Raw genomic sequence first — 22,864 nt, 5'->3', positions numbered from 1 at the left:
ACGTTATTCTTGTAAGAAAATCGAAGTATCATCGGGACATTTAACTAGTAACGTTGTAGATGATGAAAATTTTTCCTATATTGGAAATATGTTGTAGGTCATTTGTTGATGTTCTGTTATTGCAGAATACATGTTATTGAAATTGAATGGTATATCTACTTGTCACGTTGTATACGCTAAACAGTAATACTAAACTCCAGATATCATTACAGATGGGGACTAGCAATGCAAAAAAAGCAAAGGTTGACATTTGTGGCGATGCACTGCCTGAAGGAATTCCACAACCTAATCCGACAACATGACTATCAGCGCTATGCGAGCGCTGTGAAAGGGTCTCTTTGAGCTACAATAACGTCGGAACTAATATGAGTAGATATAGACTGATAAACATACATTCGTTTTGAAGAATAGTTCAAATACTAGAAATACATTGCAAATAAAACATAGGACTTATACGACTGTCTGTTTTTACAGACACAACAAGCAAAATATTTTATATTATCATACAATAGCCTTAGATTAGCTTAATCTAAGACGATAGCTAACAAAATTATCTATTAGTAGAAGTATGCTAGAATAGCAATGCGTTGGATGACCCCAGATATTTATTTATTTATTAATATGTAATTATTCAATGTTACTTAGCTGTATTGGCTGTGTTTTGCTTTCTGCAAAAAAAGGTATTTTAATGTTTTAATATAATTACAGATCATCAGCAATTGATGGAATTTTATCGCATCTTGCCCAAATTTACTTTGGCGGGCGCAACATTGTTTTGTATAATAATATTGCAATAGGTATAACTATTGCAGAAAAACTACGCCAATAAAATGGCTACATTATTTATAAAATAATAGTGGTTGTTATTTTTCACTATTAATACATTATTTAACCCTTAATTACTCGCATGGGGTCAAAGCATTTTTGGATTCAAAAATGAAGCACTTGGCGCGGCCCGATTTCCTCCGCGCCCCCGGTAGCTTCATAAAACACGTCTTAGTTTGTATTTTGATAGCGACTAATTCACGGGAGTGGAAGGATGCGTCGCTGCGCTCTTGAGTGGTGACCCCATGCGAGTAATTACGTAACTTTTTTGGAAGAGGTAAGTTTTTTGTTTTATGTATTTATTTTGTGTATTATGAATAATATTTGTGTTATTGTATATTCAGTGAATAAATGTTTGTTATAAATGTGTTTTTACAGCTCTAAACAATAAAAATATTGATAAATTCAGTTTTACTACTACTTTGTCTTTTTTTTTTTCAGAGTTAGTAGAGATAGGAAAAAATAGCAAATTGTGCAATGGTTGGAAGATATTTCTGATGAAGAAGAAGTTGGAAGGTCAAGTTCTGAGCCAGAATTAGATGAAATAACAAAAAGTGATCATTATAGCGCTAATGAGATCGAGCAATCCTCCGCACAATCAAGTGAATCGAAAATGCAAGAAATGTACAAGATTTGTGTGCAATGATCACTCTGAAATATACTGTCAACAGTGTAACAAGAATGATTCGGAGAGTTCCTAAAAAATACTAGTATTACCTATGATCTTAGTATACCTAAGTACAAATTGTTAATTATTGACAATTATTTTAATTTAGCTTGTTTTTGTATAATTAGTAAGAAATTCATGTTATTACCTATAGATATTAAAGAATAAATAAAGCATTTTTATAATAATATAGTTTCATTTACTTATAAATTTCAGTATGTATTAAAAACTACTCACACAATTTGGGGTCATCTGTGACCCCATGCGAGCAGTTATGTAAGATTCTTTATGCGAGTAATCAAGGGTTAAATATCTTTTATAAATTTAATTTTAAATAAGTATAAAAAATTGAAAGACCCTAAAAGGTACCAAAATGTCCTTTTTTGCCATTTTATGCGCCGGAGACGGCGATTTTTGCATTAATAGTTTTAGGATTGAATTGTCATAACTAGTCTGTTAAAAAACATCTATTTACTAACCTAGTAGGTACCTACAATTTTTTTTCTGCATACATACATACTTAGTACAGTTTCTCTTACTGTGTTTTTTTTGTAGTAGTTTACGAGGTTTTACTTTTGAGAGTTTTTCGTTTATTTTGATAAGTATTAGGTTTTAGAATAAGAAAACTTAATGTGAACTTAAATATTAAATATTGTATGTATACAACTGTCTGTCTACTTATATAATATTTTTATAAGTGAAATTTAACATGGCAAAGCGAAATATTCGCCTGTTCCAATAATTACCTCATTTTTACTGATTGTAATGTTAGTAAAATTAAAAAAAAAATTTCAAGATCAACGTTTTATCTAAATAATGACTTATATAAATATATTTTTTTATATCATCTACAACGTGACAACTGAACTTGCCATCTTCAAAATATTATTTTTTACTAGAATAACGTGATAAGTTGTCTCTTTTTTTTTCAATCGCTATAATTTCATCAATTTAGACGCAAAGTTATGTCTTACTATAAATATTTAAATTCATTAGTAGTTAATCTTTAAACGTTTCATACACAATTAGGTAATCCTAACCTTATTTTAAGAGTTATGGTCATTCAAAAGTTAAAAAGTCGATTTCTGTAAAACCATTGTTTTTGATATATCACAGTGTCGTCGCAAATGGACGATATTAAGATACTAGTAGAAATGACTCGCATACATAAATTTGAATAACTTGGATTGACCAGTCCCCGAAAGCAGCGCCTGTTCACAGACATGACGAGTGAACCAGCCATCGCTTCACTCGACCATATTAGAGGGAATGTAACGACCCGCCTCACTACGCCACCACCCCAGAGACATTTTAGTGAGAATGACAATTCCAAGTTATCTCTTTAAAATAAAAAACTAATAATAAAGCTAAGTAACAGTCCAGATTGAGAAGCATGACACTATAACATTTGAGAAATTATTATGAGTTTATACATTACTTTTCATTTTAATTCTTTTTAGTGCGAGCATGAGAGGACCATAATCCTACTCCCAGGATGACTTATCATTAAGAAAATCTCGAGTTGTATAATAGGCTTTTTTAAGCATGTGATCTTTAACTATATCTTTAAATTTATTATACGGTAGCTCTTTATATTTATCAGGGACTTTGTTATAAAAATGGATACCTTGTCCCATAAAAGAGGCAAACACTTTATTAAGTCTAAAAGCGGGTATAGCCAATTTATTTTTATTTCTAGTGTTAATTTGGTGAATATCACTTTTCTTTTTGAATTCAGTAATATTTTTTTGAATAAATAGAATACAGTTTAAGATGTATTGTGAAGCGGCCGTGAGAATGCCAATTTCTTTAAACAATTCTCTAAGGGATGCTCTTGCTTTCATTTTATACAAGTATCTTATCGCACGTTTTTGCAAAATAAATATTGTTTCAAAATCTGCAGCTTTGCCCCATAGCATGATTCCATATGACATTAGGCTATGAAAGTAGCTAAAGTAGACTAAGCGAGCTGTTGAAACATCGGTTAATGACCGTATCCTTTTTATTGCAAAAGCCGCTGAGCTGAGCTTTCCCGCCAGAGTTTCTATATGGGGGCCCCACTGGAGTTTTGAATCCAGGGTAATTCCCAGAAATACAGTAGAGTCCACCAGATCGACCGCATTATTATTAAGTTCTATTTGAGTACTAACCGTTTTTACGTTAGGCAAAGAGAATTTTATACATTTTGTTTTCTTTGCATTGAGTTGTAAATTATTTGTAGTGAACCAACTTAAAACTCTTGTTAGTGCATTATTTACATCGTCAAAGTTATTTTTACTTCTGTCGATATTAAAAATCAAAGATGTGTCATCAGCAAATAACACGATTTCGCAAGAGTCCTTAACAAAATATGGTAGATCATTAATGTATATAAGAAACAAGAATGGACCCAGAATGGACCCCTGCGGAACTCCCATTTTCACAGGTGACCCAGAAGACAAAACACCATTTATGTCAACTTTTTGAACTCTTAAGTTTAAATAGGATTGTATTAAATCCAAAGCCGAGTCCTTTACCCCATAATAGTGCAGTTTGCGAATTAGCGTTTGATGTTCTACGCAGTCAAAAGCCTTTGAGAGATCACAGAAGACCCCTAGTGCATTTTGAGAATTCTCCCAAGCCTCGAAGATATGTTTAAGTAGTGCAACCCCAGCATCGGTGGTGGAACGACCCTTGGTGAAACCATATTGTTCACCATGAAATAGTTTACTAGAGCCAAAGCGAATCATAAGTTGCTCCTGTATGATTTTTTCAAAAATCTTGCTCAGAGCGGGCAAGATAGAAATGGGTCTATAATTGCCAGGGTCGGTTTTGCTACCAGACTTAAATAATGGCATTAGTCTACTATGTTTCATGAGGTCGGGGAAGATTCCCTTCTCTATGCAATTATTGAATATTATCGCTAACTGTGGGGAAATTATATCAATAATGTGTTTGACTATCTTGACAGAGATGCCCCAGATATCAGTTGTACTCTTTACGTTTAAAAGATTAAAAGTTTTAGTGATATCTAATGGAGTAATATGTTTAAAAGAGAAGTGCGAGTCACAGGGTGTCACGTGGGTCTTCAATATTTCTTCGGCCTCGGAGGGAGATGACTTTAAGTTGGCAGTTGTTGCTGAAGCTATATTACCAAAAAATTTGTCAAAAGCTTCCGCTACATCCCCATCTGCAGATATCAAATCATCGTGAACTTTGAGAGAAAAGTCATTATCTTTTGGTTTTAGTTTACCAGTCTCTCGGTTGATAACATTCCAAGTTTCTTTTATTTTATTACTGGCGTTCCCCATCTTGTCCCGAATATAAAAAGATTTAGCCATGAAGCAAACTTTCTTAAAAAATTTTGAATACTTTTTTACATGCTCAAGAAAAGATATACTATTATTATACTTTTTCATGCCATAAAGTTCATATAACGTATTTCGACTTTTGTATATTCCCTTGGTAGCCCAGTCACTAAACTTTGATTTGGTATTTGGTTTTAATGGCTTTACCGTAAAAACTTTGTCATGTTCGGTTTTAATACATTCGAAAAGGTTATTGTAAAGAGCATCTGGGTCTCCCTGCACATACGGGACTAAATGCAATTTATTTTCAAGATTATTTTTAAAACGTTCTAGACGACTAATGGTTACAGGTCTACATACGGCATTTTTTTTACTTTTATTATTCAAATTATTACAAATAAATTCTACTTTAATACCACAGTGATCTGACGTAAGATTGTGTATGACAGCTTTATTGTCAGGGACACAGCTTAATTTCCTGATCTGCAGGGATTAATTTCCTGATCGCCACATGCATCCCCAAGCTAAGTATTGAACTTTCACGACAGAAACTCTGTTATTACAGCTTACATGATAGATCGTCATCGATCGAAAGTTTTATTTTATAAGAAAAAGCTCGTATTTGAAAGTTAGGATAATCCAAATATTTACCTATGTATTTACATAGATAACCTCATTCTATTAGAATCAAAGAATTTCACGATAATAACATCCCCAAAAGCTATTTTGTATGCTATGAAAATTATTTATCCAATACTTCCATTATTGTATTTTCTCATTCTTAGAAACCCGCAAGCAAAATGAACCGAGAAACGTTGCGAGAATAAAAAGGATTCCGTATTTACTAAGTATATAATATTATGAAGATAGCTGTAAGCGCGGATAAATCAGGGGCTTTTTGTTTTTGTTTTCCAAAAGAACATAGTTCTGGAAGGGAAGTTATCTTATTGTGGTCCTTAAACGGTTTCCTTATCTACCGTGGCTTTGAGTCGAGGTGGGCCGTCATTTTGACGTCGAGGTGACGAGGGTTGGGATAAAATTTAATTAGAGCGCACGCGAATCAAATGCTTTGGATGATTTGAATCCATGAGGCGATGTACAAAAAAGTGAGTCAATAGTGACTGAGCTTTCAAATATTTATGATGAACGTTATCAAATGTAGTCTCCCATTAACCATCTTTCAGCGGTTTCATCCATCGATCAATGCCATAATTATTATAACTAAACGCCATCTCTCACTATTCTAAGCGTTTGACTCTTCATATTTTATAATAATGAAACGTTTTGAATGATAAATAATTAATTCACGAATTCAGTGCACAATCATTGGTTTATTTGGCCATGCATATCGAATAAGCAGATTTTCTGCTTAATAAATAGGTTTATTTCAACAATGTAATGATCATTACTTGATCCTAACGGTATTTCGCGTACAATAACTTCAGGTTTAATTGGAAAATTGTTTTTAAAGCATGTTTTGCAACATAATTTGCCGAGAGAAAACCCATTTTCATAATTGATTGGCCAAATATTTCGGGCGTTATTACACTACTATTTTAACCGAGAGATTAAACAAACCGATAATTATGAGTAAAGATAACTGGTGTAGTGTCTGTAGCGGCGCATATTAAACCACCCATCAGTTTGATTAATGGCTAACCATAGTACAAACTTACTCGCAAGATTGGATTATAATATAATGCTAAATGAAGCATTTATTACATAGATAATAGATAATGTTCTCTTTTTAGATAGATATCAAAATTAAATTTATTTCTATTCCATTTTGGCATTAGTGTCATTTTATAGAGTGCTTACCATGAGTTTACGTTAGGTGTGTTAGCGACTCCGTAAAAAAATGTCATTATACGTATGGCAGCGCCCCTAGCGACTACTTTCAATAAATAAATTCTTCATAGATTTTTTTGACGTACACACAACACACCTAACGTAAATTCACGGTAAGCACACTGGAGTCGAGTCTAGGTTTCCTGTAAGTAAATAATTCCTATTTAATTTTTGATTCAATGGTAGGTACCTATCTTATTTATCTGTTTTCCAGAATGAATATAATCTCTAGGAATTCAGTATTTACCTAGTCTAGGTATTTAGACTCTTAACTAGTTTAGTGATGTAATACTTAGAGCTAACAGAGTTTCAGGTTGATAATAACATTAATTTAATAACATCAAATTTCTCATAAAAAAGCTTACTGTTAATATCTAAGCAGTGTTCTAAGAAGCAATTCATATAGGTTCTTAGAAATTCCTCTTCATTAAAGTGATTATATCAAGGGCCTCTAATGACTCACTGGTATTTGAATACATAGAATAAAAGGAATCTTTAACATGAAATAATGTTATTATGAGCAAAATTTATCATTTACGCGTGTATCTTGCTAACAAAAAGGCACACACCAATTACCTACTGTTTCAATGTGCTACATTTTAAAGGACAAAATGAAACCTTAGTTTCAAGTTTTTATTTTGATAAGGAAATATTTTAATTTGTTATGCTTTTACAAAAGATTCTTCATACATGATATTGTAAAGCTAATAAGTCAACTTTCTTTACATCCAATTAGAACAGTTAGGCTGAGTTGCATCATCTTACTTTGACTTTAACAAACGTCAAAAACCTGTCAAACTCCATACAAAAAGCACCGGTTAATCTTAAAGTTACGGTCAAAGTAAGTTCGTACAACTCAGCCTTAGCTGTGGCTTTAGTCATGAATGCGTTTTCAGTAGATGACATACGTATTTTTTAAACAATCACAAACTATAATTATTGGAAAAATTATTCCTATTTCGTGCTAAAATTATAGTATTAACTAAATTCAATGGAAGGGGAAAATTATCAAGTTAATTCTGTTGAGAATTGCTTTGTATTACTTTTAAGTTACCGACTCCATCGACATAAAAGTAAATTTTTATTTTTAATGATCCAAAATTACTAAAGATAATAAAAATTTAAAGGTCTTTTAATCTGTTTTTTGCTAAGTATCTGAATTAATAAATTCAGTTTAAAGTATTTTAAGTTCTGTAGTTTGCTAGCAAACATTCCGCCGATCTCTACCGCCATTCTAGAAAAATGTTTTAAACTCGAGAATTTAAATTCTGCGTACATTTTACGTCTTATTTATCTGGGTATGTCAAACTCGCAACTTATGGCACCGGGTTCGAGGCATTCCTCGCGCTCCCATCACGGCGCCGTCGGAGTGATACGTAATCGGTATGCCTTTGAGACAGCTTGGAATTTGTACCTCTACGAACTCTACGTGTATACATTGGACTTCCTTGATTTTTGATGTTTACAGCATTTAACTTGTCCACCTTAGTGGATCAGTGGGCTTACCATGAGTTTACGTTAGGTGTGCTCGCTAGCGACTGCGTAAAAAAATGACATTAATTGTATGACATATTGTGCAGCGCCCCTAGCGGCTACTTTCAAGAAACAAAATCTTCATAGAGATGTTTGACGTACTCGCTAGCGAGCACATTTAACGTAAACTCATGGTAGGTACACTGGTAAGGTAAGTTACTAAAAAATACTTACTGTTGAAATGTCATTAAACTACACTAAAAATATGATTTTTTTTAATTGTTTGTTTATATCGAACAGGCTTGAAACTACTGGACCGATTTATAGAATTGTATCACCATTAGAATTCTACATTATTTCTGTTGAACATAGGTGTTACGAAGTTCGCCAGGTCACATAATTAGTTTATTTTAACACTAATAGGATTTTGTTATTATTATACTTTTTCGCATTGTACTTAATAGCAAAAACTCGGCACAAACTGCCTAAGCTAAAGGCTGTAGCATCTGTAACGGTTATAATAGTGCGATTTTCCAACCTAAATTTACAATTTTCCGGACAGGCATTGCTTTAACTGAAGGATATTATGAGCCTCCATAATAGTCGTCTGACATGGTTTAACCAAACCACTTAACGTGCTCTCGGTACTGTAAAATCATCTTTTATTGGAACATCAAATTGGGTCACGTCTGACATATCAGAGCAAAAGATTCACTTTCCTGTATTCTGTCTAGAAATCTTGTGGCTTGAGAATCAAGCGAACTTACTTTCAATCATAATGAAATTAAAACTCATTTTAGCATTTATGTACCTAAATTATAACGAAAACAATAACGCAATTTCCACCCAAGTTAATTGGAAAGCCGTACCCAAAACAATTTCAATGTGCCCAGAAAAAACCTTTGGCAAAGCCTCTAAATGGCGAAATCAAATCAAACAGTTGGCCGGTCGACGTGTGTAAATCGAGGATAGGCCGGAGAGACGCGGCCTCCGCGCCCGTGCACACCCAAATTGGATTACTGGACTATCCGAAGGACTAAAATGTGGCCGCAAACAAATTGCTTGTGTCAGTTTAATAGCCGAGTGACGAAACAAACGGCAGACGAGTTGTGATGGCGCGACGTTTCAATTTTCTATTTGGTGTAGGTACTTAGTTTAATTTTGACCTTTATTTTACATAGGTCATCTAGTAAATAGCAGGCTATTTTACTTTATTATCGTGATGTATGTAACTTTACAACTATTAAAAATTAAGATCAACGGGTCTCAAACGCGAGATTTACATAGTAAATTAGTACTTACAGCTTCACATTACTGGACTATCCGAAGGACTAAAATGTGGCCGCAAACAAATGCTTGTGTCAGTTTAATAGCCGAGTGACGAAACAAACGGCAGTCGAGTTGTGATGGCGCGACGTTTCAATTTTCTATTTGGTGTAGGTACCTACTTAGTTTAATTTTGACCTTTATTTTACATAGGTCATTTAATAAATAGCAGGCTACGTTACTTTGTTGTCGTGGTGAATGTGACTTTGCAACGACTAAAAATTAAGATCAACGTGTCTCAAACGCGACAATTACGTGGTAAATTAGTACTTACAGCTTCACATTACTGGACTATCCGAAGGACTAAAATGTGGCCGCAAACAAATGCTTGTGTCAGTTTAATAGCCGAGTGACGAAACAAACGACAGTCGAGTGGTGGTGATGGCGCGACGTTTCAATTTTCTACTTATTTGGTGTAGTTTAATTTTGACCTTTATTTTACATAGGTCATTTAGTAAATAGAAGGCTATGTTACTTTATTGTCGTAGTGAATGTGACTTTCAACTACTAAAAATTGAGATCAACGGGTCTCGAACGCGAAGTTTAAGTAGTAAAGTAGTCCTGAAGCCAGCCAGAACGTGTAGCTGTACTTCACGTTCTGGCCTGTGATATGATTACTATCCGAAGGACTAAAATGTGGCCGCAAACAAATTGCTTGTGTCAGTTTAATAGCCGAGTGACGAAACAAACAACAGTCGTTGTGACGTGGCACATGGGTTATCTCATGACGTTTCAATATTCTATTTGGTGTAGTTTAATTTTGCCTTCTATTTTACACAGGTCATCTAGTATGTAGTTAATAGCAGGCTATTTTACCTTATTGTCGTGGTGAATGTGACTTTACAAGAACTAAAAATTAAATTAGTCTATTAAGTACTCATACTTATAGGTACGAGTACATAATCTACCCTCAGATTCAAATTCAAGTTTTGGTTGTGTTGCCAACTAAGCAATGAAGAATGTTCACTAATTTTGTTTTTTAGCTTTCTGTATTCTCTGTTAAAAATAAAAAATACACGTGAAATAATTATTTCGATACGTCGATTAGTTTCCAAGATATTGAATTTTAAAAGTGCGAGCGGCGGCCGGCCCGCCATTTTATGCGCGTGACGTCATATTACAGTGACTGGCTCTATTTGTATGGGTGGAATCTTGCAAGCTGAATTAAGACCCACTTCCAGGCAACCGATTAAGCTGAAATTTCGCAAACACATGTGATTTGGATGACCATGCAATATTATGATGACATGGAGCTGATCTGATGATGGAGCTGGAAGGTGGCCATAGGAACTCTATAATAAAACGACTTAAATGCATCGAGTTTGGGCTCGTTCGTTTTGTATTGATGAGTATTTTAATTCTATATAGTAATCAGGGTCTAATGATGGAGCTGGAAGGTAATTCGCAATAAAACGACACAATCGCATCAAGTTTGGGTTTGGTTTAATTTTAATTTCTGTGATAGGTCTGGGTGTTAATATGTATAATAAGTTTGTATTTACAAAAAAAAAATGTATTTAAGTATGTTTATGTCCGTTTTCTAGTGAGCGGACACTGTGAATGTACGTCACGCAGGGTCACGTGACCGTCGGCGGGACTCAATATTTAAGCGAACTTTGAATGCCTATAAAATCATAACTACTGGGTATTTTTGAATGAAATAAAAAGTAATGGATTTATAAATGTAAAAGCTTAACTGTAACATAGGTTTCAAGTGATTTTGCATACCTAGTAACATTCTCAATTGAACTTGAAAGTTTAAAATCTTATCTTCTTCTTTGCCCTAGCCCTTTCTTTACCATTATTTGGGGTCGGCTTTCCGTCTTATATTAAACAAAAAAGAAATTGCATCCAGTTCAGTTATTTTCAACTAGGCGAGCACAAGAAAACACACTGACCGGTTCTTAAAAGCCATTTTCTAAAAATAGTTACTACTTTCTCCAGCTTTGGCAAAATTACTTCATATCTCGCGAAAACCTACTTACTAACCTTAAGAACCGCCCACGTATTACGAGTACATTATTAGTTACGAATAACGACGTTAATATCGTTAGTTACTCGTACTTAATAAGTAACTATTTAGACTACAAAGATTGATACGAAATTAATATTATTTACGTCACTATATTGTATTAATAACCTATTACGATTGGATTCGGTCCAGTATTCGATTCTCAGGTAGGTGAAATAAATGTGTGCTTTTAAGAAGCCTGGGCTGGGCCTTCGATTTGGTTAAACTATGACAGATGCCTGTGGCAGCTGAAATCTGACACCAAGATGACCATACCGATACCTCTGGGCTCAAAGGTCGTAAAGGACAAAGTACGACTTTTCAGGAAAAGCAAAAAACGTTTTTTTATTTTTTTATTCGACGATAACTTTTTTGTTTTTTGAGCTATTAAATTATGACTTATGAAGAAAGTGCTTAGAATTCACAGCATTTGCCGAAGAGGTATTGAAAAACTGGACTAGAGCTGTATTTACTGAGATAGATTTCCTTTACGCCCTCAAAATTACAATAAAAAGACCTTTACGCCCCTCAAATATTCGTCCTAGGCAAGTTACTCAGGACGTAAGTCCATTTTTATTTCACAAAACTACAAAACTAAGGTAATAAATGACAATTTACATAGTTTTGTAGGTTTTCATGGGTAGTAACGGGACACCCAGGTAAGGTATTATGAAAGGGTAAATTCCGTACCGCGCGGGAATAACTTGACATGTCATTTTTGCGTACTTTTCAGGGGAGCGATTTTAAAGTTTAGAGTTCTCTGGTAAATCTGAATTAATGATAATTGATATTTTTATGATTGAAATAAGCTAATTTGATGCGTATCTGTCGATTGGCGTAAGAATTTGATTAAATTATCTTCTTAATCTATTTAAAAAAAGACTTGTCAAGTTGTGTACCGACGACTTGTCAAGTTATTCACCAAAGAAAAACAAACATTTAAGGTGTAAAAATTGGATTTAAGTTAATTATTTTGAATGAAGTTTAAGTAAAAAAACAAAACATAAAAATAGAACATATTTTTATCACTTTTGCAATGAAATAGTAACAAATTTATTAGAAAAATCAAATATAATCGCAGATTATGATTGCTTTTGATCAGATAATTGTACGTTTCCTTAAAATTAAAAAAAAAGACAAATAAAAGAACAAAAGCCATGCTTCATAACAAGCACAATTAATTTTAATTATTTTAGGCTTACCATTAAGCTTAAAATAATTAAAATTAACTGAAATATTTTTGCGTAAGGTCGACACGCCTTTTCGCGTCCACAGTCCAGTTCACGTCCAAATGACGGATCACTCTAGAACGAAAGCTATTGCTATGATTCCCTGAATGTATGACAGGTAAACCCACATTAAAAAAATCTTATAGCATGCTACCGTTTTTGCCAAAAATAAATCCCACGTGAGCAGGTGCGCGTTTCAAGGTAAGTTTTTAATATATTTAGGTCTAGTTTGGGATTTACCGCAGTCTCTAAGCCTTAACCATGAACCATACAATACGGATAATGATATCGGTGATTGTACTTTATTAAATGACACTTAAAATAAGGTGGATGAGAATTTACTACAATGAAATTTCCACTTTGCGTCAGAAGTGATCGCGGTCTGGTCTAACTGGGTCTAAGATATTAAAATATACAAAACAATGCATGTTGTATATTATTTGAAACGTTATTTACATGACTTATCTGATCACACTGAACACAAAGATTTTTTTCAGTACTTAGGCCTTTTCCTGGACGCTAATACACGCTCCAAATGTAGCTTACCCTTTGTGATAGCCAATTTGCGTCCACATTATCACGACTATTTTCTAAATACAGACGTTGTAATAATATTAAAAAGCAAACTGTGCCTAGAGAGGAGACCATATTGCAAATTGAGCCATGTTATTGAAATTTAAAAAACAGAAATAAACTAAAATATATGAATGTTTATAATTATTAAGTGTGATACATACCTAAATATTTTGAATATCAATTAGTAAGATTTTATCTATATTTTTTTATTTCCATGCTGTTATTAGTGATTTTGAATGCATTTTTTCTATAATATTAATATTACATAGATATTAAAACTTCTAATGGTTTAGAGCAAGTTTAATACTATACTTATAAAGACTAAAGAGAGCATAATGACAACAATTTTTCGTTCAAAATGATTACGAAAAATTGTATATTATTTTTATTCCTCAAATCTACCAACTCACTAAATAGACGAGATCTGGCGTATCGACCCTACTTACCTCATCATTATTCCTAATTAATGTCATTGAAGTCAATAGACTATAAAAAAATATCCGGAACTTAAAGTTGACCTAAAAGTTTATTATTAGATTTTTTACTTATATTCGGTTGTCAAACGAAATCTTAGTCTGTTATGAAAAAACATAAGTAGATAGTACCTACCTATTGACTAAACTTATCCTTCTACTTTCAACTTGCTATTTAAACGTTCATTTAGTTTTAAAGTATTGAAGATAGTAATAAAAGTAGGTAATAATTAACGCTTAAATTTATTAAAAAATACTTTCAGGGGTTGCAAAGTAAAAAATATTTAAAGACGCTCGAAATCCTGACAATGTTATATTTTAACAACTGCTAAAACACATATAAAAATATGATTATACGAATGTAATAGCTGGATAACTCCAAATATCCAAACTCTTGACAGTGTGCATAACTAGACAACTGCACATATCATTGATGTGTTTAGTACTCAGAGAGGATCATAACTTGATAACTGTTTTTGTCAAATTAAAAACGAAAATCCATAAATGTATAAGTCGAGATATTAACAAATACATGTTCTGACATACATTGATAAATCGAAATATAAATGTTTGTACGAATAATATTAATTGGATATATCGTTATGTCAAATATTTATTGCCTAAATTGGAGATATTTACTTGTGAACAAGAGCTGTATTTCAAGTATTTTTGGATATTTCGAGTTGAGTTTTTTATACCAGAAGGGTATAAGGTAGAGGAAACGTTTAAGCTAATAAAAAAAAAAAGTGCAGGTCGAGATGTCAAGTTATTCCCGCGCGGTACGGAATTGATGATTTAGCTTAAATATTTAATATTTTATGGTATTTCATATGTAATATACCATTTCTTCACATATTTTTAATTAATTATGGTCTTTTAAATGTAATAAAATGATTTTCCGTAGCTTCATAATTTAATGCACACAATTTATGAAACTATTTAAGTAGAAGTTTTGATATCTTCGAACAAAAAGAAACTATTTCCGATATAAAAGCGAATTTAGAAAATAAATATTATGACGCTTTTAAATGAAACTTCATAAATGTCTACTTTATAGAAAAAACCGAAACCAATTTAATTTAATTTTTTTATTTAATCATTATTATTGTTTCGAAAAACTACAAATAGCGGAATTAATTCCATAGGGCAGTCTGTCCACCAGTTGACCTTATCATAATGCAGATAGAATTATAATTATTAATGACAAACGAAAACCAAACTATATTTATTCTAAATTCTAAATAAATTAAACATTATTAATTCATAGTAGCTTAAAATTATGTCATTGCACTTGGTATAAAAGTAGAAAAGTTAGGTAAGTAAGATTACAAGTAGAAAGTTTTTCATTCCAGTAAAGTACATCCACTTACTTTACTCCTACATAATACCGTTTTTAAAAGCCAATTATTTTTAATATAAAAATATAACTTCGAAAAAAACTGCATTCACGCTTTTTAGTAGATTAAGTCTCAACATAATTATATTTTCCCAATGTTGTGTAAATATTTTTCCTACTAGTTATTCTTTATTAGCTAATCCAAATAACTTTAGAAACTATACTAATTTATTAATTGTAACAGTCAAAACTCAAAAGTGGTTTTGACCAAGGGCGTTAGTCAAAATTACTAGAAAAACATTAAAAATAATTATAAAGTGTAGTATTTGTGTGATTTGTGCATACAAAATAATGACACCTAAGGTACTACAGTAAGGTGACTTTTTTTTCTCATAATATTTTTAACAAATCTAGCTTTTTCATTTTTTCAATTTTTATGATGACTATCCTAACTTAATTAGGTAATACGTTATTTTATAGCATGTTTTTATTTTCTTAAATCATCTTTTAATAAATATCTTTTACCTGACAAATACCTAGTTTCTTTAAAATGAGAAATAATAAAAAGCAACAATACTTTATCCGATGTGGGTAGATGTCATCATTTTATAATATGTACAAATCACATAAATGTTACACCCTAAAATAGTTTTATTATATATTTTTGATGATTTTTAGGTTCCTTCGTTTGTTCCAAATGCACATACTTAAATACTATAAGAAACGTCTATAAAATTTACCTTTACAGTTATTTTAATATCCTCACTGTGTAGATTTTTAAAATATTTGTTTAGATAATCTAAGGGCGTAAAGGACAAATTATTTAGACTTGGGTATGAAAATGTCAGGTTGTATAGGACAATAGATATACTACATGTACATTATACGCCCAAAAATTTGTGTTTACTTGTTCTTTACTACCATGGTAACTGTACTAAAAAATCAAATGGTATTTACATCCCAATTTTCACGATGAATTCTGTTTAGCTTATCAAATATGATGGGTCGTAAAGGCACTTTTTTTGGGAATTTCGACACACTAAATATACAGATCGATAGAGAATTAAATTCTGAGTAAAACTGTATAAATAACTCATTTTCGGTATTTTGTCCTTTACGACCTTTGAGCCCAGAGGTATCGATTACGATCGAATGTTAAAGTGACTCAATAATCGATTCTTAATAATTTTCACACAACATTATTCAAATTGCAACAAAGACGTGTTGCGAACTATTTGGCTATTTTGGGTGACTGTACCAGCTTAAGTAGCTATTTATCTTAAAAACATTTACAAACATCTTATCAAAACCACGTTATCCTTAAACCAAGAGGCAAGTTAGGCCAAGTAAAAGTTTGTATAAACGAAGCACTCTAAGTCTGCGGGCACGAAACTGGCGACGGCCGAGCGATGGCGGGGCGACGCGACGGCGGAGCGGCGGCGATGCATTCAACAACATGGCCAGTATACAGGGTGTGGTTTTGTAATACAACCAAAAAAATAAAAAATATTTTAAATTTTCATGGAAAAATCCATGAAATCAGGAAAATGGTATTGTTACGCGGGGAGCTGTCGGCCACTCTCCCAGAGCGGCGGCCGCATGTGTTTGGTGGTGTAGCAGGGTACGCGGGGGTGGTGCGGGCGGTAACAAGCGCCGTCTCGAAAGTTTTAGGTGACTTTTGAACAAGGTTTTTTACGAATAAAGTAATAGTTATTTTTTTTTTTTGTAATTACTTTCATGTGTACCTACTACCATATCCCTGAGATGGGCGTTGTTTTACAAAACCACACCCTGTATTACGGTGACGCGCACGAAACGGGGGGCGGTGGAGCGGGGCAATCGCAATACTACTCCTCATCGCCGCCTCTTCGTCGTCACGTCGCCCCGCCATCGCTCGGTCGTCGCCCCGCCATCGCTCGGCCGTCGCAAGTTTCGTGCCCGCAGACTTAGCTAAAAGCTAGCAAAAATATCCGTGTCCGCTCCACAATCTCGGACCCGTAGTTTCGGTTTCCTTCCTGCTAGTAACGTCTACCTAACGTTTTTGTAGTCGATACGGTCGGTTAAAGTGATAGTTAGCTGAAAATGGTTTCAGAAGACGTTTAAAATGCTGATGATACGTTTAAAAGCATGGGATGGTATGGAATATACGGATTAAAACTATAATAATAATAATATTCATCTGTATTAAAAGATTTAAGAGCTGCCAAGGACATTATCATAATTATAGCTGAAATATTATCTTTTCGGACATTCAACTGTGAGAAAATTAATACTTTAAGTTAGATGATTAAGATGAATGGTTTGAAGTCTCTTTTATAGTGTTTTTTTTTCTAATAATTAGGTGTTTACTTACTCAAATTTTTTTTTTTTTTTTTATAAAAAATTAATTTGTAATGTTATTATTAACGTTATTTATTGACATCTAGCAAATTTGACTTAGGTATTTGATTACTAAGCAGGTGCTCATTGTAATTAAGTTATCATAAATCAGTCTGCTCGTAAGTATTGGTATTAAAACATCAATAGCTTATTACGTACAAAACGGAACGTAAGTAGACCTGTTTAAAAAACGACTGTAAAATAAGCGAGCTAATAGAAATGATGAATGTGTGTAAAAGGAGGATATTAAGCAAAGCCTTCCTGCTTTATGTATTCGATCACGCCTTTCCGCACTGTGCAAGCAATTTTAGATACTCGCCGTTGCAAGCTAAACTTATTTACTAACAATTTAGCTGCTATTACCGTAGCTACGAATAAATGGTGTGCATTACCTTTACACGCAACTGAAAATTGCATTATGAAATCAGATTTATAGTCCAATCACGATTTTATGTGTGGGAAGGTAAATAAGTAAAAATACTGTACTTTTATAAAGACAGTGGTTTTGTAAGAGTTTGTTTAGTACATTAATGGATGGATGTCACGACGTTATGTTAATTGTATTAGGTGACGACTACAACGTTTGAAATCCCATTCATCACCTGGTGTGTGTGTGGGAATTTTTCTAAATGGTTTTTTTTTCAGTAAATTTCCCACTAGTGACCCAAAAGTGGCGAAAGTCAAAGCTAGGGGTGACGACAAGTACAAAACGTAATAGAACGAGAGTATAAAAAGGGTGCTTTTCTTGCTTGGAATCAATTAAGAACTTTTTCTTATTCTAACCATAATTACTATCTGAGTTTTCTGAGAAGCTGAAACCAATTTTAACAAAGATAGCTGGACGTTGTTTAAGATATTTTTATTCACAAGAAATAATATATTTCCTAGCCTTCTACGTACACATTTGCAAATTCTCCACAGCGAGTTCACAAACATTCGCAAACAGGTCCAGGTAATGGGTGTACAGAGAAAACAGCCTATAATCACAGCGCCTGCAATAAAACTATGAAACTCCATTGGAATATTCCAGGACGTTATCTGGAATGTCGGGCTTACCCTGGCTTAATTGTCCGCCGCTTTATTGTTGTGATAACGTTTTACGATTATAAAGTTCTTATGTTTTCTTATTAGGCCAGTAGAATTAAACACAAAAATTGATTAAATCGGAAATAATTCCTACAAAAGATTTTTTTGCTTTAATGGCTTCATTCGTTGCCCATTAAGACTCTCCTAAGTTTTCGACTTCGACGGAGTTGTGCTTAAGTGGTGGGGGCCCCCGAAAGGGGCGTTTTTTTCGGTTTTCCGGTTATACCGCGTAAAGGACTTACCCTATCGAAAAGTGGTCTTCATGACGGTTGAAGGGCACTTAATCCTGCATTGAATAAGACCAAATTCAAATGTTTTGGACAAACCGTTCCCGCGCTAAAGTTCGGAAAAGTAGAAAATATACGTATAATTAATGACCCTCTCCACGTCCAATGGCTTGTTACCCACAGGCTTCCAAGTCTTGAAAAGGGCCACCTCAACCAGTGTAACCCTATCAAGACTTACGAGCTTGATGCACCTATCCTTGTGCGTCCCAGCCGTTCCTTAACTGCGGTTGGTGCACCTCTTCCTTGCACTCTCCTGAACGACTCTGTGTTACCTCCTGTGGCTGTCCCTCTTCCTTGCAGCCTCCTGCACAACTACGTTGCCTAGCCGTATGCCTGGTCCAAGGTTCGACGCCACAAAATCAACTTCGCACGCGTGAAAATAGTTTAAATACTATTTTCCGTGCTTGCAACATTTTTCTTTACTGCTTCGGCTCTATTAGTCGTAGAGTGATTGTATATATCCTATAGCCTTTCCTCAATTTATGAGCTATTCAACACAAAAATTATTATTTCAATCAAACTAGTAATTCTTGAGATTAGCGCGTTCAAACAAACAATCAAAAAACTCTTCAGCGTTTTAATATGAACTTGTTGTTGTTGATTTTTGGCGTCAAACCTTAGACCAGGCATACGGCTAGGCAACGTAGTCGTGCAGGAGGATACAAGGAAGAGGGGCAGCCACAGTAGGTAACACAGAGTCGTTCAGGTGAGTGCCAGGAAGAGGTGCAGCAACCGCAGTTAAGGAACGGCTGGGACGAACAAGGATCGGCGAATCCAGCTCGTATGCCTTGATAGGGTACACTGGTTGAGGCGCTCCTTTTTAAGACTTGGAAGCCTGCGGGTAACGAGCCATTGGACGTGGAGAGGGTCATTAATTATACACATATTTTCTACTTTGCCGAACATTTGCACGAGAACGGTTTGTTCAAAACATATGAATTTGGTCTTATTTAATGCAGAATTAAATGCCCTTCAACCATCAGGAAGACCACTTTTCGATAGGGTAAGTCCTTTACGCGGTATAACTGGAAAACCGAAAAAGCGCCCCTTTCGGGGGCCCCCACCACTTAAGCACAACTCCGTCGAAGTCGAAAACTTAGGAGAGTCTTAATGGGCAACCAATGAAGCCATTAAAGCAATAAAATCTTTTGTAGGAATTATTTCCGATTTAAAAGCTAATTCTACTGGACTATATGTCTTGGAATAAAGGACAATGTTATAATAATATGTCTTAAACTAATATTATTATGGGCACAGGTTTTAAGTAACGAGATTAAATAGACAGAACTTGATTTCAAACCGAGATCTTGCGTTATAGTTAGATGGGAGTCTTAAAGGCCACCTTCTATCAACGGGAACGCGTGGTAAGTAACTTGCTTCTGAATGTATGTAACTTCCTACTTTTTTATATTTTTAAACCGGCAGACAGTGGTGACTGAGTTTGTTGCGCCGCTTCTTCTCAGCACTTGCCAAATGTTGGTCTCGAAGCGCTGTTAGGGTAAAAAGATTGTGAGACATGTAGAGGCTCCTTAAGAGCATTTGACGATTAGCAAGTACTCATTTAATTAGTCTAAACAAATAAAGATCATTTTTATTTTGATTTAGTAATCTCCTAGTTCCAATTTATCGCTAGACTAAATTCATGAAAATGGTTACAGCTAAAAACGACAATACAAGTTACTATCGCAGTCACAATATTGCCATGAAAAATAATCTTACTTCTGGTGTACACGTGAAACGCCAAAGAAAGCTTGCCTATGCCTAGCAGCTGTTCATACGTGTCTTCCAACAGAATGTCGTCTACCGTTCTTTTTATGGCAAACATAGAAACATTCTCCGTTATTTGTCCTATGGTGAATCGTAAACATTTGCCTATAAAAATAATTTATGGCCCAAGTATACATGTCACATTCAATATTCCCTGTGAAAGGTACCGCTGAAGGTTATTATAAAAAACGAAGAGAACGCGAACGTTTATGTTCAGGTAAATCATTTTCAGATTCCTCTTTTTGTCCAATATTTTAATCGCCTTGGTAAAAATAGAAAAGAACATAACAAAGGGAAAATTAATGCTTATTTTTGCGAGTGGGCGTTATTTTGTTCACATGAATTGATTTTAGAAAGTAAAGGTTCATTAAAAGGGACTTATTTAACATTTAAAGATGAAGGGTGAAAGCCTTAATTTTGTCGAAGCTAAAATTGAATTTTGCACTAAATTACTAGGAGGCAAAATACAATTTCCCTTACTGATTGCAAATATTTCTCTTGAAGCCACATTGCATCGCGTTAGCAAACTCGTTGTATAGTGAAAGTCATCGCTTCGGTTCTAGTTTTAATTTATTTTCAGTGTGAAATTCCGCTATAATGCATACAAAAGTTACACAGGGGGAATATTCTAAGCTTAGACCTTCATTCTTAATTTTTAAACACAGTCATGGCGTCACAAGATTCTAAACGTGGTCTTCGACGAATCGTTAGAAGTGATTCATGAGAACAGCGCATGTTTCTATTTTAAGAAGGTTCTCAGAGAGCATAATCTCGAAAAGAATATTACTCCCACATTGGTGTCTATAAATCAATCAATGATTAGGTAATCTTTTTGCAGGCCCAACACAATGACTGTAACTATACAGTAGAGAGCTTTTTCTCAGAATTAACCCATATCACTGTTCCACTTGTAGATATCAAACTATAAATCCTATGAATATTCTGAAACTCGTAATACTAAGTAATAGTAGATTCTATCATGTTAAATTTGTTTTAGATTTCGATTAGCCACCATTTTTTTAAGCTTGCGAAGAATTTTAGTCATAAAATATTTTTTGCCATCTATAATTTGTTCATTTTCAGTTTATGTTATCTCCTATCCTATGTTCTGTAGGATAGAAATTAATACGCGAAATGGGACAGATTTTTCTGGTTCTCTAATGGTAAAAATTTTCATCCAACGATTACTTTCCCCTAACTATACTAGTGTGGCGTATCAATACCTAAAATAAGATTAGGTACATTAAAGGAAAATCACTTACCTGCGAAGCCAAGCAGGATCGCCTTCAGCCAGATCTCGAATGGAGCCAGGACGGAAGAGGAGAGTCAACCCGCTGTATTTGAGAACACGGCACTTCACGACCACTAAGGAGTTTGTAGCACATCACTACTTAGAACGCTCACTTTAGAATCAGTGTTTAGTAGTTCAGCATTTTAAGCCGAGAGTAGCGAGTGCGATATACTCGTAAGTAATTAATTGTTTTTTACAATGAAAAGCCAAAATAACCAATTTTAATTTGCATTCATCAAAATGTTCTAGAGTCATTCTGTCGTAACATTCCAGCCAATTTCGAATACGGAGAACGACTCGGCCCGAAGTATGAAATACAACTGACGGTCAGGTGACGGTCGGTAAAAAATCATAAGGAAGTCAATACAAAAACTTTTTATTTGAAGATAATTAATTTTAAATTATTAATTTTGTGGAAAATACTTACAATACTTAATCACAAAAATTAAAATCGTAATTTTAACAATACCGGTTGCGTGTAACCTATTAATATCATTTTAAAACTCTCACTGATACGTTGCTCACAAAATTGATGTTAAAGCTTTCTGAAATTCTAACGTCCCTTTTATAAGAATTATGTCTACTTATCTACCCTCAAGGAATTATTATAGCGTGTATTTTTTAATATCATCCACTTACTTCCTGTTACGTCACAATATCGACGCAAATATTTGCGAGGCAGTCCGCCTCATTTCCCAATCTCCCAATAACAAATCATACAGCTTTATTAAATGAAAGAAGTTTATTTTTGCGTGAAATCTGTTTGATATTACAAAGCTGAAATAAAAACGTATATTCTTTTATGTCTAGTCTACCAAATTCTTTCATGCCTGTATTGAATTGCTAAAATATTTTGTGAATGTTAGCTCTAATAAATTATTATTAATAAACGAAGCTTTATCATTTCCGTCAAATAAAATGTGTAGTAAATAACAAGATCCGTAATCACAAACATTACTATGAGGTCTCACAGTGCTCGTGGATGAACAGGGTCCAAAAACCT

Source organism: Ostrinia nubilalis, chromosome 13 (genome assembly GCF_963855985.1).
Source record: "Ostrinia nubilalis chromosome 13, ilOstNubi1.1, whole genome shotgun sequence".
NCBI lineage: Eukaryota > Metazoa > Arthropoda > Insecta > Lepidoptera > Crambidae > Ostrinia > Ostrinia nubilalis.
This window is presented reverse-complemented; position numbering follows the sequence as displayed.